Source organism: Egretta garzetta, unplaced genomic scaffold, assembly GCF_000687185.1.
Source record: "Egretta garzetta isolate BGI_Z169 unplaced genomic scaffold, ASM68718v1 scaffold411, whole genome shotgun sequence".
In the NCBI taxonomy this organism is placed as follows: Eukaryota; Metazoa; Chordata; class Aves; order Pelecaniformes; family Ardeidae; genus Egretta; species Egretta garzetta.
This window is the reverse complement of record NW_009258541.1, coordinates 1799668-1817341: the sequence shown is the minus strand read 5'-3', so window position 1 is coordinate 1817341 and position 17674 is coordinate 1799668.

Below are 17674 nucleotides of genomic sequence, written 5' to 3'. Positions count from 1 at the left end.
AATCCCTCTGACATGAGCTTGCCTAGCAGTAGCCAGAATATCCTCCCATTAACTTTCCATTATACTTAGCGTCATTTTTGCTACTGCTGTGCTATCGCTCTCAATGTGTCTCACTGCAAAAAATAGCATCTGTATTTTACGGCAAGGTATCAGCTAAACATCAAGAAAACAAGAATGCCATACTCAAAATCTCCTTGTAAACAGAAAAGGGAGTGTATAGGGGACAGAAGGAATGTATGGTCTCACATGGAAATAAGTGACTTGAGCGCTCTGATTAGGAAGACAAGAGGCAAGATGTGAAACGATGGAACTTCCGCATAAAAGCGAATTGCACGACTGACCCCTAGGGTGTCTCTCAGCCAGTGGAGTGATGAAGAAAGTATCCAGCCAAATAAAAACATTTCCTCAAATGCAGACACTGAATGAGTTTTCTTTTTGTTTTAATTTCATCTCCTGGCAACCTATTTAGTAAATTCTAGGTGTTTTCAATGATGATAGGTTATAATCTCTATTACTGACTCAGCTGAAAGCACTCATCAGCAGAATGAATTAGTTCATCAGTCCACGTGTCACTTCCACCTACTGGGACACAGTAAGGCCTTCTTCCTGGTGACGATTTAATGAGTGGAACTCAGAAGCGCAGCATATATTTTTCCTATTCAAATTGCCTTCTTGTAACACAAAATATTTTTTAAATAGGTGCTGGTTGATTGGTGAGTATATTTCTTAAATAATGTTTATGTGCTGTGTGTACCAATACAATAACAAATAGAAAAGAAATGAAAGCGAAATCTTATTCTGAGAAAAATGCTTCTTTTACCAATTTGCAAGGAACTTTGATTTGCCTGTGAGATTATGCTGTGTTTAAAATAAAAAAAAGAAAGGGAATGCAAGAATGTAGCTTCTTATGTATTTTCATCATCATAAACCAGAAATTTTCATTAAAATCCAGGTGGATTGGAAGGTGATAGATGCAGCTTTTTGCTTCTTTTTCTCACATTGCATATTCCTTCCATGTATCTTACTCCAATGAAATAGTTGCATTTTTTGCCGGCAATAGTAAGAAAGAGTAGACTAGGAATGCAAATTTATTTTGTAGCCTGAGAGGTCCATTCAAAAACATTTGCCTAGGACTCATTCAACTTCATTTTTACACAATTTCCCTACGCGGTCACTCCAAGCTACAAGCACATTATTCAAGCACATGCCAACCTGAGGCAAACATTCGTGGGTTCACTGGCTTAGGGAACAACAACTATTCACACTAGCTGACAAGCAGTCGACAGCAACGGGCACATATTCGTATAAAATCAAACCATGTATAAATCATTTTTGCAATTAAAGAGAATACAAGTTGGAAATGCACACTTGCTGAAGGAATAAACTGTATTTATTCAGTCCATCTCACACTGATGAAAGACTGAGTCACCCATTTAAAATGGTGTATTTAACACTCAGATTTAAGATGGACACAGTATTGCCTATACAACATACTTGGTTCTCATTTCTAAGATGCAAGTTCTTGGGGTCAGACCCATGTCCTCCTTTTTATAGAAGACTTTTAATATCACAGGCACTACTGGAAATATATAACGATGAATAATGAATTTTCCTTGGCAGAGACTTTAGGTAGAATGAATTAAGAAATTCTATATATAAAAGAGTATTATACTAAATGCATAAATGTAAAGGTACTTCCATCAAATTCTTCCCCTACAGCTTGATTCCACCAGGGGTAACAGGCATGAGAGAAACATATACAGTTCCTGTATTTGTTCAAATTTTAATTTTCCCTTTCTGCAGCTACAGAGATAAATGCCAAAGGAAGGTTCTTTTGACAACATATAAGCAACTATTATGATAAATAACCGTTCTCTAAATCTTAAGAAAAAAATGTTAGTTTAAAACACTTCTGCAGACTCGTAAAGTTAGACTTTGAAAAATCATTTTGTCCAGCTGCAGTCTTCATGAATGCAAGTTTACATACATTTGCATGCAAATCCCATAGGTGCGCAGTAAGGGACTGTTTGCACAAGTGCTACCTATTTACCTACAGGTTGCCCAGAGAGGCTGTAGAATCTCCCTCCTTGGAGATATTCCAAAATCCATCTGGACATGGTCTGGGGCAATCAGCTCTAGGTGGCCCTGCCCGAGCAGGGCGGTTGGACAAGATGACCTCTGGAGGTCCCTTCCAACCTCAACCATTCTGTGAGTAGATATATGTGAGGATGGCCTCATCTACAAATATTACCGTCAGTCGTAAGATACCCACTCATATAGCCACATGATTTAGATAAATATGAAACAACAACTGTAACTTCAGTCATTTGGTATTCTTTTGATAAAAATTCAAGATGTACCAAAGCCCTAAAATACATTCAAAAAATGAATGCTATTTAAAGATAGATTATGGGTAAAGGACCAGCTAAATACTTAATTAGAGAAAGATCTCACAGGTAGGCTGAAAGAGAAGTTGCTTACATTACCCACTTACATTACGGCAATTCATTTCACATTTGCATGTTCTATTTCTCAAACAAACATTCAGATACATACCACTCCATCCCCCGACCTCCCCCAAGTTTATATTAGTCATGACATGATAGCATATAGTCACTTTGGTATGCAGGTATGAAAACTAAGAACTTAAATTGGAAATAGAATGTTAAAAACCTGGTTCATATCTAAATTCCATTGTTCAAGATGATAATTTGCTTCAGTCCATTCACCTTGCATGTGCCTCCCATCCTTCTCCCACTGTAATTACCTTCACTGTTTATAGCACACAAGCCATTTTCATTACTATTCTATCACACTACTTCCATATGAGACAAAGGAAACACAGTAGCTGCTATTGATCTATATTTCAGTAAAGCATTTAATATGATGTCCCAAGGGAAAATATTAGCAAAATATTATAAGGTAGATCAAGAAATAATTACAATTAGAAAGGAAAAAGGGAGTGGCAGAAGAAAAAAGATGGGCTTAGAAAAGGTTAAGAAGAGTTTATTCTTCAAGGATCAGATTTGGACCCATCACGTAAACCATCCTCACTGTTAAAAAGAATTCTTTTTAATAAAACTAAAGAATTTTCTTAACAAATCTGCTGATGAAACAAAGTTGGAAGATTTCATTGAAACAGAAAAAGCTCAGGATATCATACACAAGGAACTATATATCCTTGAGGACTCCTGTTACACAGATGGAACGAAGTGCAGCAGTGCAAGAAAGGCAAGGCTAGAGAATTGGAAACTATTAACAAAAGCATCTGTTCAAGTTGAAAGATCATGAAATAGAAAATATGAAAGAATATAAAGTGTTTGGCATTACATGATTAGGAATGAGATAACCAAACGCAACGCTAGGACACATCAGTCAGTGAGTGACCTGACAAAGAAGCTTGGTAGACATATAGAAGTATTGGTGTTATTCAAGCTGTCCTGCTCTGTATAATTAATCATATGTATTCAAGGCATAGTACTGCAAAACAAAACTAGATTCAGAGATTACTTCCCTGAACGATCAAGAAAATGGACTCTTAGCATGAGCAAAGATGACCAGGCTCTCATTTTTACCCTAGCAAAACCAAAGTCAAGCGCGAAAGGCAAAGATTTGCTTTGAAGGCAATCTGAAATCCCATAGCAGAAACTCAAAGCACAACTGCTTTTCAGAAAGGAAGAGTTCAGGAGACACCTTTTTACACAGTTTGGTTCTTGTACCAGAAATTTTCTGTCTCCGGTTATGGGAGCAAAAAGTAATTGCCTTTGAGGTACATGCTTGAAGATATGGAATGTATAACCAGAGAGAGCTTCGTTAGCTGTTTACATCAGCTAGCAAATGAAACGATTTCTATAGCGTATCTGTAAACCAGGAACTTAGGAGACCTTATTTTTCTTTACACCTCTTACTGCGTTGTTTTTATAACACATCAAAGATCTCTCATTACAATTACATCAACAAAGCAGCCCATCACCATATCAGCTTATTACACCCAATTATAGAACCTGAGCTGCTTTGTTAAGGTATTCATTAACCTTTTCAGAGCTTATTATAAGAAATCTAATCAAAGAGAGGTGGTAGGGTGCATTCTGAAATGAGAACAGTTGTCATGTACAGTAAATTTTAATACACTGACTTTTCTTAAATTAGCTAATTTTATTAAATTGAATGAGGTGAATTTCTTTTAATCAGCACTAGATGTACAAAACAGGAGTTATTCTGCACTGTAAAAATAAAATATTATTGTCTGCGATGAGCGTTACAGACTATTTTGACTTTTATTCAAATTAAAAGTGTAGCATTTATTAAATTTATTCTTTTTAATTTTGTGCCAGGTGAATTTGCATTCTTAAAGGAATTGCATAAGCAATTATAAATAGACCTAATTAATTTCTTTAGTATTTATCATTCTAGAAAGTACATAACATGCTAAAAAAGAAGTAGAGACTGAAATGGCAGGCAGTTTACAGAGCAATTTTACCAAAATAACCAGTAGGTACCTTACACTGCTATTATAGTACATAGCCCCCGTGAGAGTAGACTGGATGTGAGCTGAAGCCAACTGGTAGGGGAATACGCTGCACTGCCTGAGGCCTCAGGTTGCACCAGGGCAGGTTTAGGTTGGACATTAGGAAAAAATGTTTCACGAAAAGGGTTGTCAAGCATTGGAACAGGCTGCCCAGGGAGGTGGTCGAGTCCCCGTCCCTGGAGGGATTTAAAAGCTGGGCAGACGACATGCTTAGGGACAGGGTTTAGTGGTGGGATGGCAGGGTTAGGGTAACGGCTGGACTTGATGATCTTAAAGATCTTCTCTAACCTAAAAAATTCTGTGATTCTATAAACCTAGAAAAATCTTTCCATGAAAGACAGTGTGGTTACGAAAGCTGAAGGCCGAGCTCTTGGAGAACAGTTGAATACAACAGCTGATTAGATCATATCTCCTGAAAGATGCAACATCTGGGATCTAGTCCCTTTTCCATTGAAAATCTAAATATTCTGTATGAAACAGTTTCAGAAGGAAAGACTACGATAGACCTTAGAACACTTTATGGACTGACACCTTGGAAATATACTTGGGAAAAGCAAGGAATTATTTTGAACCTTTTTTCTGAAAGATGTTGGGGGAATTTGGGTCTATGTCTGTTATTTCCCAGAGGTTTATCAAAACTGCCAGAAAGTATTTTGCAAATGTAAATCCTCATTGTGAATCTCGCCTTTTGTTTTTATTTAGAAAGCCAGAAAACCAACATGGTTCCCTTTGATCTTTTTTCCCGTCATTTGTCCAAATACTCTGTTGCGCACGTGAAATTTTCTTTCGTAAGACACGTTTACCTGCAACTTGAACTATTTTAGATAATTTATTTTTTTAGACATCAACAATTTCAATTAGCTTTTCAAGAGCACTTTTAGCTCCTCCTCCCAAATCTCTTGCATATCTCAAGTACATCATTCCCAGGCGTGGGAGGACTCAAATGGAGGAAGAGTTTCAGAACATGTATTTGGGGCAAGGTGCATGTTTCAGCCACAATGCAGTTGTTCTTTTCACACTGGTTTTCTATTCTGTCTGGCTTCTTGTTCCTTTTGTAGTTAGCACCTTTTATAGGGGGTGGCGGGGTGGGTGTATTATTCATTTCCGTGTTGTTCTCAATGCTATTTGGAAGTCGCAAGGTGATTCTTAGAAACCTTCGCAACTGTGTTCTGTTGCACAGTATCAAACTAGTTTGAAATGAATTACAATTGTGCATAAAATACTTAATCAGATTGCTATTTTTAAGCACTGTTAACACTCATCATTTCATCTCATGCACTGACCACGGGCTCTCTACCTTTTGAAGCTCACCGGTGGTACAGTCACAGCAAGCCTCACTGTAAATATGCAATTTTTTAGATTGATACCAATTGATAAAAATAACGATTAGTGCTGTACTTGCCCTATTATCTAGATATCAGACAGTAAATGGAGAGCTTTATGAAATATATAACGTTTACTTGCTGTAAGTTTGGCAAGTTGGTTTCTACCTCCTCTTATATCAAATCCTTATAAGCTGTCTCAATGATAACAGCCAGTTAATCATCACTAATTATTCAAGGGATTATTTCACATGCATAATTACAGTTTTTGGTTCACCAATTCCCTGTAAAATATTGGCCTATAAAAGCTCCTGTTAACCTGACCTTGCTGTAAAATACATTATTAAATGACCTACGCTATTAGCGAAGAGAACTAAAGGCCAATGTGTGAAGGACAGAGGCAACCACCTCCACATTTAAATATCTCCGTTACCAGATGAAAGTGCACATGAAGCCAAGGTCAATTAATTGATTACATCCTGATTCTCATCTGCAATTTTCTTGGGTAACTGAGTAGTAGCAAGTCGGAGTTGAATAAAATTGTAGAATTTCATACAAAATAAATTATTTGTGGAAACAAGCAATAAATTGTAAATTGTATTTGTAAATGTAATTCCAAGTGCTATAGTTAATAAAAGATGGTCTGAATTAAGAGACTACTGAAAAATTCAGAGATAGAGGAGTCTGTTTAGAAGCTAGGAAGTGAAAGTGAACAACAGAAAGTAAAGGAAAATATCACTGTCCTAATTGTCAATGTAATATACATCTATTAGACACCAATTTATAAAAGTGTCTTCTATTTTGGGTACTTCTGGAGGATGACTCTGAGATGAATATGCACTGGCTAAGCTAAACCCTGAAAATGGAATCACAGGAGTGATAACACTGTGATCTCAGAAGTTCTTGGATTTAAAACCTACTCTCTGGTCTTCATATAAGTCAGCTGTGGCCAGATTTCAAAGGTCTTTAAAAAGAAAACTGGTTTCTGGCCTTTTCAGTAGGATATGTAATTTATACTGGTGCAGAAAAGTATGCATCCACTAGAAAGAACCGGATACCCTAACAACACCCACTACCTGAAAGAAGAAAACGTGTTTGAGACGCTACCACAGAGTAACCATGCGATCCCTTAAAATCCTCCCCCCAGGCTGAGATTAATCCATCCATACAGAAACTTATTTCTTGGCTTCTCACAGAATTATATTTGGGTATCTGTTTAAATACATTGACTATCAACATCTGAAAATATTAATATAAAAAAATTTTATAAATATTAATAAAAATGTCAATAAATATTTTCTTTATCACCCTGATCCTTCCTGGTTTTAAGTATTACCCTTATGGTTTCCTATGCACTTAGAGACTTGAAGGTGCAAAATAACATGGACAGTGGGACAGAGCACACTCAGTAACTGCAGGCAATACCAGTTTGGGGGAAAATGGTCAGTATGCAGGGCTGCTCTTCAGAAGCACCTCAACAGCCTGGAAGGTGGGCTGATGTGGATCCCCATGAAGTTCAGTAAAGAAAAATGTGAAGTCCCGCGTCTTGGATGGAAGAATCCCACACAAGGAGTGCAGATGTGGGGCCAGGTGGAAAGAAAGCAACTTTGCAGGAAAGCCCTGTGGGTGCTGGTGGGCGACTTGAACCAGAGCCAGAAGTAGCGTGCCCTTGGCACAAAAAAGGGCCAACTGCATCCTGAGCTGGATTAGCAAGAATGTAGCCAGAAGCCTGAGAGAAGTGATTCTTCTCCTCCAGTCGGTATTTGTGAGACCACATTTCAAGTGCTGTGTCTCACTCTGTGTTTTCCCAGTACAAGAAAGATGCAGGGATACTGGAATGAGGCCCTGCAAATGGCCACAAAAACGAATTGGATGGAGCACATGGCATATAAGGAGAGGATGAGAGCTGTCTGTGTTCAGCCTGGAGAAAAGAGACGAGGAAGAGACCTTATTGCCATCTGCAACGTAGCGGGACGACATAGAGGAGGTGGAGGCAGATGCTCCCTGGAGAGGCATAGAGACATGCCAAGAGGCAACAAACATACGGGAGCGTGGGAAAGTCTCCCTAAATATAAGAAATAAATATTTTCAAAATGAAGGTGTCCTAATACTTGAACAGGGGTTCAGAGGAGTTGTGGAACTTCTGTCCTTAGAGTTATTCAAAACAACCGCACAAGGTTCTGAGCAAACACAGAACCAACTGTGCCCTGCCTTGAATACAAGTTAGAACCAAAGAGGGTAAGGAGTCTCTCCCAAACTAAGTGACTCTGTCTTTTTAAGTGTCTGAGAGTCTTTTGGGACTGCGCTATTTCAGCAATCCGCTGTAAACGGGTAGATCTTTCTGCCCGAAACGCTTTCCTTCTGGTAATTCACCAGATTAATATATTAATGCAATTCTTGCATTAATAACATTTTTGCTCACAGTAAGTTCCAGGAGCGCTGCTAAGCTGGTAACAAGTACATATTAATGGTCTTCTAAACTTGGCTCCTAAAATGTAGCAACACTTGTTAATAATAGCTCCCAAAACTTAGAGCAGATGCTCGCTTCATTTGTTTTCAACAATGCCGTTGCTATTCCTTTGCAATCAAGAACACTTAAAAAGAACTATCCTCGATCAGTAGCGTAAAATATAAGAACCTAGGAAAGCCCCCGTGACATTTCTACCAGCAAACCCTCCCAATGCATTCTACCGTGTGCAATTCTGGGTTTGGTGCTGTGTTATTCTTTATTAGGATTCAGATATTTATACAGATTTAAGAATTGTTGGAGGTAAGGAAAATTAATTGAAAGAAAGAAAAATAGGAAGAGGATGAAAAAGAAAATAAAATCTGAAATGTAAGCCTAATGCATAACCCCCAAATGAATCAAACCAGTATAAAAGACAGGATAATCTCTGGAAGCAATGAGGAAAATATTGTTTACATTGGTATGGTTTGTAATCATTTTGATTTTACATGTAGTTCTCTTACTTCAAATACAGAGCCTCTGGGCAAAGAAAAAGCATTCCTCTCCTCAAAGCATCTTTTTCTTCCCTTGTTCTCCCAATGAGGAGAGAACAAACTCTTCTGACTACATCCTCCACTGAACAAATGTTCTGCGGTGTTCAACACCATCAAAAAGAAAATGAAAGACAAAGGTGAAATCCTCTCCTTTCAATGCATTTGAGCTGCAGCTTTGCTTCTGGAAATTGTCAATTTTCCTCCATCTCCCGGCGCCGCCAGCCTGCCACTGACCTCCACCCCCTCACGTCCAAACGCTGCATTTCCAGTCCCCGGTGGTTTATAGTCCTCCTCACCATCTTGCTCTCTTCTATGAAATAAGGAAAGACTAAAAATTCACAGTGAGCTCATGTGTGAGAAGGAAAACAGTTCAGCGCTGTCTTGATTCTCCTTACATGAAATATCACAACTTTTTGACTCAAATAGTTGAAAAATTGAAAGGCGAAGTATTTCTACATAGACCCAAGTTGTTTCTTAAAGAAATGTTTCATATTGAATTAAAAAATGCTAAATAATGCAAAGCCTGCCAGGTGACAGCTGAAGGGATAAGAAATGGTTAGAAAACAGCAAGGCTTGGGGTTGGGTTTTTGTTTCTTTGTGGGTTGTTGGTTTTTTTTAATTTAAAGTAGAAAAGCAGTATAGACTTGGAGAGACTTAGCGATGATATTTTGCAATAGAAAAGTCACAAGAAAATTACAGTCTACAGTTTTGCTATTAATCATGGTGTCTAGTGGACAAAAGCTGCACTGAGTGGCGCTGCATGGACAGTTCAAAGGATTGTATTTGAATTCATTTTTGAAATGACTATCTGGAACGATGTGCCGACTGTACACCCTTAAGTATCCTTACACCGCCGTATAATCTAAGGTGAATTTGGAGACTGTCATGAAAATTAGCCCTGCATTCGTGAAGTAATTCAGAGTTAAAACACCTTACCAAAGACCTATATAGTGAGTTAGTTCCATATACCCAACTAATATTCCTCTGCTCAGCTCAAATGTACAACACAAATGTTCTCAGCATCACAGATGATCTCCCACCAGCAATGTTGTGTCTTGCACAGCAAATGCACTCCAGGAAAACAAGTAGCTTATAAAAAATCTGCTCCTCTCCCACAAAATAAAAAGTTAGATTCTTTGCAGTAAATTATTTGGTTCTGCTTTCCCAGTCACACGTCTCTGAATACATCACATAAAATCTAGTTCAGCCAATAACCTATGTAAAATTCAGGCTACTAACGCCGTGTTGCGAGAGGCGAGCTCTACTGGCAGAGCGATGGGGGGAGGGGGGGGGAGGTGTCTCCACAGATCAGATATTTGCAAGTCAGCAAACGTAGTGGGGAAATTGTCGATAAAATTACTTTGTAGATGGGCTCAAGGCAGAGCCGGCGGAGCACAGAGATGGTTTTTACGTTTGCGATAACTGACAAAAGTTAAGCAGGAGCTGCAGAGGTACATACGGAGCACAGCATGAACATAAACGAGTACTAGCTTTTAATTTTTTACTATATTAACTTAAAGCATCTTAAGCTTCCATGGAAAGCTGCAATTGATGTATGTTGTCATGGATGACAGCATGCATCGAATGTGCTATTTTAAGAGGCTAAGGAAGCCAAGAATAGGTGAAGAGCAAACTACTCCGGTGCTTAGGAATAAAGCAGAAAGGCCAAGGGTGCAGAGCGATGGTACCGTTTTCCGGGGGCCGTCAGGAGAGGATGACTTATCACCAGCAGGAACCGGCTGGTTGGAGGGAGGCTGGGACTTTCTCCGACGCGTGCCACGGCGCTATGCCGCGCTGCGTATGGATGTGTCGCTGGAGGAATAACTTTTTGCTTTCTGGCAACAGAGAGTGAACACCTGCTCAAGGCAATATGCTCAGGGAGCGGATTGAAAACCTCCACTTGCTGATTGCTGGTAAAGATTCCAAACAGCTATCAGGCCCTGCTGGGACTGAAGAATTCATCCCACGTAACAGATTATTGCTGGTTTGGGGGTGGGAGGGGACAGGGGGGAAGAACGAACCCAAAAGGAACCCTTCAGTGTATGGCTTCTCACTCAGCTTCACTAGGGAATTACTACTACACAAAGAGCAGAATACAAACTTATCAGAACAGACTTTTTTTTTTTTTCTATTTTCAATTAAACCATCATTATTTTTACTTGAAAGTAAACTTTTAAATAGACTCCCATTTAGCAGATGTACATGAAGAAAAAACACTGACTAGTTTGATCTAGCTGCTTTTCTGAAAATTGGAAGCCTAAGAACTGAAATGGAATAAATTAAACGGAATGATTTACACAGCTCTGTCTACATGATCTGTGGTCAGCAGCCACTCTGCATCTGCCTTTTAAGGGTCACATACACGTTTCAAGTATGCTCTCAAGCAGAATTTCACACAACCGTAGACATGTTGGTAGATGTAGGAGAGAAAAGTCATCGTTCTGTTCTGTTCCTACTCTTCCTTTTAGAGAAGATAAGAAATCCATCACCATTATCTAAGGGAATCACTTGTCCACAGGAACGGACGTGGCAGTTACTTTCTGCGGCAGTATAAAGATAAGAAGCTCCTTTCATTCCATCCATGAATGAATGAAGCATGTCTGAGTGCTGTCACATTAAATACTGCTCTTTGGAAATAAAACAAAACAATTATTTCATCACCATTTGAGTTTGTTTCTCATAGTCATGTTCTAGGGAAGGTGAGAATTTAGTTCTCTATTTTTAATGAGCTGAATGTATTTTGAAAAAACGCATACTACAATAATACTGGGTAATCTTAATGCTGGTATATAGGTATATAGCAAATGGGGTAGAGTGTTCATAAGTAAATTAAGCTTTATTACTTTTTTCTTTGTATTTGCTTAAAGCATATTTGTGAATTCATAAAAATAATTCCCCTGGCTAAATGCACTTTTTAATTAGCTGATGTTCAGTGATACAGAGAAATGTAATATCTGAGACAAGACTGGTATCCAATTGCTCATGTAACTCAATATCTGCATTGTTGCTAGGGAATATGCTGATATCTCATCTGGTTTTCACCATGCTAGGACTATTCCTAATGTTACCATGTACTTCAGATGACAGCAGGTTTGTTTGCGCTTTAACTATTTGTAGATAAATCATACAGAAGTCTGGGACAACCAACCTTAAAACTACAGCAACTCACAAAAGCAGGTTGGTCTGAATTTGAGTGCTCTCTTTCTTGTTAAATACCTACTCTTCTAATGTAAGCATCACCTAATAAGAGGTCAGATCGTGCAATGAAAGCAGTTTAAGAACTGCTTACCCTGCTTCTATAAGATTTTTACTTAGAATTTGCAGAGATTTTTTTGTTTCATTCTGCAAAATGGCTGTTTGCTTTGGACTGTTAACCTGCCTCTGCAGCTTCAGAGCAGAGACCCGACACACGCTCATAACCAAGTCTTACTAGACTGAGAATAACCTGCAGTTGTGCCGCGCCTAATCATTGCTTAATTATTTTTGAAAATCTGACTATGTATTTATCTAGAGGAATAAATGTGAGCTGAGCCCCTCAGAACACTGCACATTCTGATGGAGCTCCTCTGAAAATGCATGCAAAGAACACCATGCAGTGCTAGAATTTTTTAGTCTGGGAAGAAAATGGCCATTCAGGGAAGTTTCCTGTAAAGAGAAAGGTCTAAAAGCGAGGGCTTATAAAATAAGTTGGTTTTTTCCTTACTGAGTTTCTTCTAATTCTTATTGTTTCACCTTTTTTCAGAAGCCATCAAGATTGCTAGCAACATTTTGTGTATGAGTAATAGAAACCAAAACCTGCAGAATAATTTAAAACTGAAGAAGCCTCTGTGGAAGTAAGTAGTTATCTCAAAAGAATTATTTCATGCAAAGGTAATAAATCCATTCAGTAAGCAAACAGAAGAAAAATAAAACAATAAATGAGCCATGAGCACTCAAAGCAATAAAAATTTAGCAGAACTGCCATCTAAGGCAGCGAAACAACTAATCACGGTGCATGAGGAAAAAAAACCCACGGACTATTAGAAGAGTTTCAGCTGCTAATGGGTGTAAAGAATGTTTAGGCTCGCTGTGCAGAGTCATTTTGCTGGCGATGCACAACGAAGATGGAATTCTGAATACTGCATGACGTTTTCAAATGCTGTTTGAGAGCTGATTCTCCATACTTTTATTTTCACAGCCTGCCCCGCGTGTAACAAATGTATAAACGATTGCGTATGCAACTTCTGCGTGCAGCAGCACCACACGCTGCAGCAGGTTACGGGAAGCACGTTCAGAGAGGGAACTAAATGATCAGCAATATGTTCTAGCAACCACAAGGAAAGAGCAGTCGTCGTACGGGTGCCATCAGTGGTGAAGTACCAGGCAATATTAAATTTGTGCCTTGGACAATAAAACAGCAGCAATTTCACTTTTGCTCCAAAAGAGTTGTTTTAGGTATTACAGTGCAGCATGCAAAGTACCTGCTCAAATATTTAAGGCTGATAGCATAGGGCTAAAGACAAGCATTAGTCCTGACTAAATTACAGGTTGATCGTTAATGTAAATCAAGCTCCAATTTTTACTCTTTAAATGGAGCTTTAAAATGCAATAATATATAAGGGTGATTGAGACTAATGCACTGAGATGATCTAGATTCCTCACCTGCTTTCTGAAAGAGAGTTAATAGAAACCTACTGGGTTCTTGCAGACTGAATGATGCACTGAAAATTAAGTTAGTAATGGCTGTTAATAGAAATATTTCTTAGAAATATCTTCCATTAGTCTGAGAATGAGAACTTTTCCTTCTTCCACTTTCTAGAGGACTTACTACATGGACTGAGAGCCTTCCTAGTGACAGTAAGAGGTATTATGTATTTTTGGCAATAAACCACAGTCACTGAAAGCCAAACAGTAACATGATGACTACATGACACAACAAGTTTTCCTGCTAAAACCAGCAAGGTTTCTTATTTTCTGCCAAAAACCCCACAACAAATTTCCTTATTCTACTATACAAAATAGGGCAAGACAGATGCTAAAGAACTGAATCTGCTCCTGGCATTCACATTTAACAAAACAAACAAATAATTTGATAACATTAGGAAAATGCCAAACCGTGAATATTTACAAAGGAAAGGACTGAGAGTTAACCAGACCATCGAAGTCTCCATCCAAGAAAAAACAACAAAACTGAAAGGACTGTAAATCTGGCAGCAAAGCTGAATCTAGTAAGAAACTCAGGATGGACAAATGTGACCTGGCACTAAGGCACATATGTTAAGGATAATTAATCTTTGGAATAAAACCCCATCCCCAGCCCTGGAAACATTCAAGACCAGGTTGGACGGGGCTGTGAGCAACCTGCTCTGGTTAGCGGTGTCCCTGCTCCCTGCAGGGGGGTTGGACTGGGTGACCTCTAGGGCTCCCTTCCACCCCAAAACATTCTAGGATTCTATGAAAACACCAAAGCATGCCACCAGCCCCCTCCCAACATCACCAGCTTTTTTTTTTTTTCCCTCTTAGTATCTTCAAATCAGAATCAGTTGGAAGATGAACTCAGTAATATCAGTGTGAACAAAATAAAATCCAAGGCTACATGTGTAAAATAAAATAGCCTGTATCATACTATCTCATGGTGCTACTGCGTCTCAAACCGTGAAAGCTGACTTTTAAAGAAACGGGTGAAAAATCCTTTTCTGATTTCACACAATATTAACATGTTACACCATTTCACATAGCAGAAATCAGTTATTTGAATTTTGAGTGCCACTCTCCTATGACACATACACAGCCTTACAGTCAGCGTTCTGTCACGTGAGCCACAACCAGAGAGCAAACACACAGTATCGATAGGTTTGTGCCGGAAATAAGTATTATGCCGCCTAAAAATCATGTAAACGTTTAATATTGACTGTCTGCATTCTGCTGTCTGTTATACAAGAACATCTCACAGCTAAATTAAGTAACTGTCAAATCCTTAACTGCTTAAAAAATCCATTTGATTTTAAATCTCTTTTGTGTCTCAAGGCAGCTCCTTTGCTTTATTTGTTTTGGGCTGTGGGTTGGGGATTTTTAGTAGTGGTGGTTTAAGATTTCATTCTGTTTGTTTTTGCAAAGATGTGTGTTGAAAATGCTCTGTTGTTGCCATTGATGAAGTATCCTCTCTGTTTCATTAAAAATTAAATAAAGACCCAAGGGGTTGAAAGAAAATGGATTTTTCATTTTTCTCCCTTTTGCTCTTGAGAATGATTTCTGAAGTCCAAGTGCACTCATAAACTAGGTACTATACCCTGGAGAAAATAAAACAGGTATTATTCAATTGGTAGTGGTTCATATTATAAATGGCCACCGCCAATTTTACACTGTTTGTTGAAATCATTTTTAACCACATAACTGTCACTCAAACCATGAAAAACTGGACTGAAAAAAGCTCCATTTATCATCCAGACCAAAACTTAAGCTCACATCTCTCTTCTGTAGTTAAACCCGAAATTATATTGTCGTGTTTTATTCCATTCATTAAAAGTTACGGACGCACGGAGATACTACGTTGTTACAAAAGCTGGTCCTTTGCTTGGCCATCAGATTTAATCAGCGCACACAGACGCGTACCGTTAGTAAGACTTGCTACAGGACTTCAGCCTTCACGCAAGCTGGCCGTTAGTGTTGGTACTATTCCACAGCTTTCAAATTCCACCTGCCTTCAACAACCTTTCCATCCCCTGCAGATCAATTCTACCTGGGCGGGACACGGGGACACCAAAGTGTGGCATCTCGCACCCAGTAGGGGTCTCTCCCTAATGGGGCAGGATGCATGCATCACTACACTCAAGCCGGATTTTGGATGCTCAGTATCAAGAGCGAGCCTTGTAAAATCGCTCGTGCTGCTTTCTCAGCTCCATGCACTTTTCCAGTTGTCCTCCAGAAATCTGTAATACCCACATTCCTTCGAATGACCCACGAAGGACCTGTGAAGTAGATGTGAAGGAAAGGATAGAGATGGATCCTTAGACTTGCCTAAAGTGCGTTTGTCAGAAAAATTGACACTGGCAGAATGACGCCTGGGCTGTATCTAAGCGGAGGGAGCGGGACTGCCCTGGGTGATGCAAAGGCACAGATGAGCTGGTGTAAAATGAACCCGCAGCACCCTTGAAACATTTGCAGAGTCTTTGAAGTACTTGAAAAAAAAAAACCAGTTCTCCCTTAAACCCCTTCTCACTGTATAATTTCAGAGATGATCTGCGCATTAGTTAATATTTATAAGCCATCCCAAAAAGAAGCTAATAGGTAGTGCCAGTTCATAACCGCAGCAATTTACAGACGTTGAACGGGGCTTTTGTTGTCGCTGTTGTCAAACGTGCAATCAAGTTAACAGAAATACAATTTTTTTAAAACAGTTCCCAGTTTAATAAACACAGGTGAAAATACAGTTTTAATGATTTTAGAAAAATGGTTTAAAGCTTAATGCGAGCCTATATTATCTTGTAGTGCTTGACTTGTTCTGTCTTGCCATTTCAGCTACTACTACTACTGACAGATAGCAGCTACACGTGTATTTAAAATTCAATAAATAGCCACTGGCAGTAGCATTGCAAGCAAGTGCATGTAAACACCACCTCTGCAGTGCTTCTTTTTCACTCCTTCCCAGCTACTGCAGCAAAGCTTTCAAAGAGTTCACATTTGGAGAACATAATTACACTAGCCCTATGAAAGAGCATCTCTGAAGTTTAATTAATGATGAGATAAAGAGTGCATTAAGCATTCCAGTTTTAGGAGACAAAGTGATTCAAGCCCCGTCACGTAAATATTTGCTACCTCCAGGAGCATGTGCAAGGAGTACAGAAGGGAAAAATGATGAGATTCAACAAAGCTGCCAGACCTCCCTGAGGTTAGAGGCATTCCCAGCTTCACAGCATTGGGGTTTCACCGAGCTAAAGGAAGGTGACACCTCGTCTTGTGGTTTGGTAAACTTTGGAAGCTTTGGCACATGTGAGGAGTAGGTGGCTTTTTGAATGTAAAGGTCTGAGGACCCCTACTTTGTCACACCAGGGAGGCAGTTCAAATGCAGTACAATTAGCTATCTAGAGTAGTCCCGTTCCAGATGGGAGCAGAAATCCCAGCAAGAGCCTCTTTTCTCCTATTAACAGGACAAGTCCACTGAGAACCAATCGACCCTGCCACTGCCAAGCCTGTGTGAGGATTGCTCTGCACTAATAGACTGGAAGAAAGTAAATAATGACTTTTTAGTATTCTGAGAACTCTAAATCACAGAAGGCTCTAATGGCATAGTTACACGTTTAAAAATAATATTCATGTTTCAGTAACATGAAATGCTGTGAATGATTCACAGAGTAGGTTTCAAAGCCTTCCCATGCCCCCTTCCCCCCCCCGCCCCAACACAAAATAGCAAGAAGTTGCTAGAGAAAATGCTTTTTGCTTTACAAACGTGATAGCTTTTGTTTAGTGCCTCACCAGTTGGCCTTTAAACAATTACTGAAATAGCATTTTTAAACCGAGCACTAAATCCAGTTCAGTATTTTAAGAAAGGCAATGAATTTGGGAAGGATGCAAATCACACATTGAGTGTACTAATATTTCTTCCTCAGTAGAAGCCTGGAACAACCAGTGAAGTGAAACAACCAGCAACAGCGAAGTGGCTGCTTGCACATGGCTGGAGCAAGAACGCACACCTCGGCAGTGTCTTTCTTATTTCGACCTCTCGAGAGCATCAGAAGCGAGCATCGGTTTGCCACTGCTCATTCTGCTGAGCTTCTGGGGCATGCCAGTGGTAGAAAAAAGGCACACATTTAAGAAAACACATTTAAGTTACAGGACTGTGTGTGAA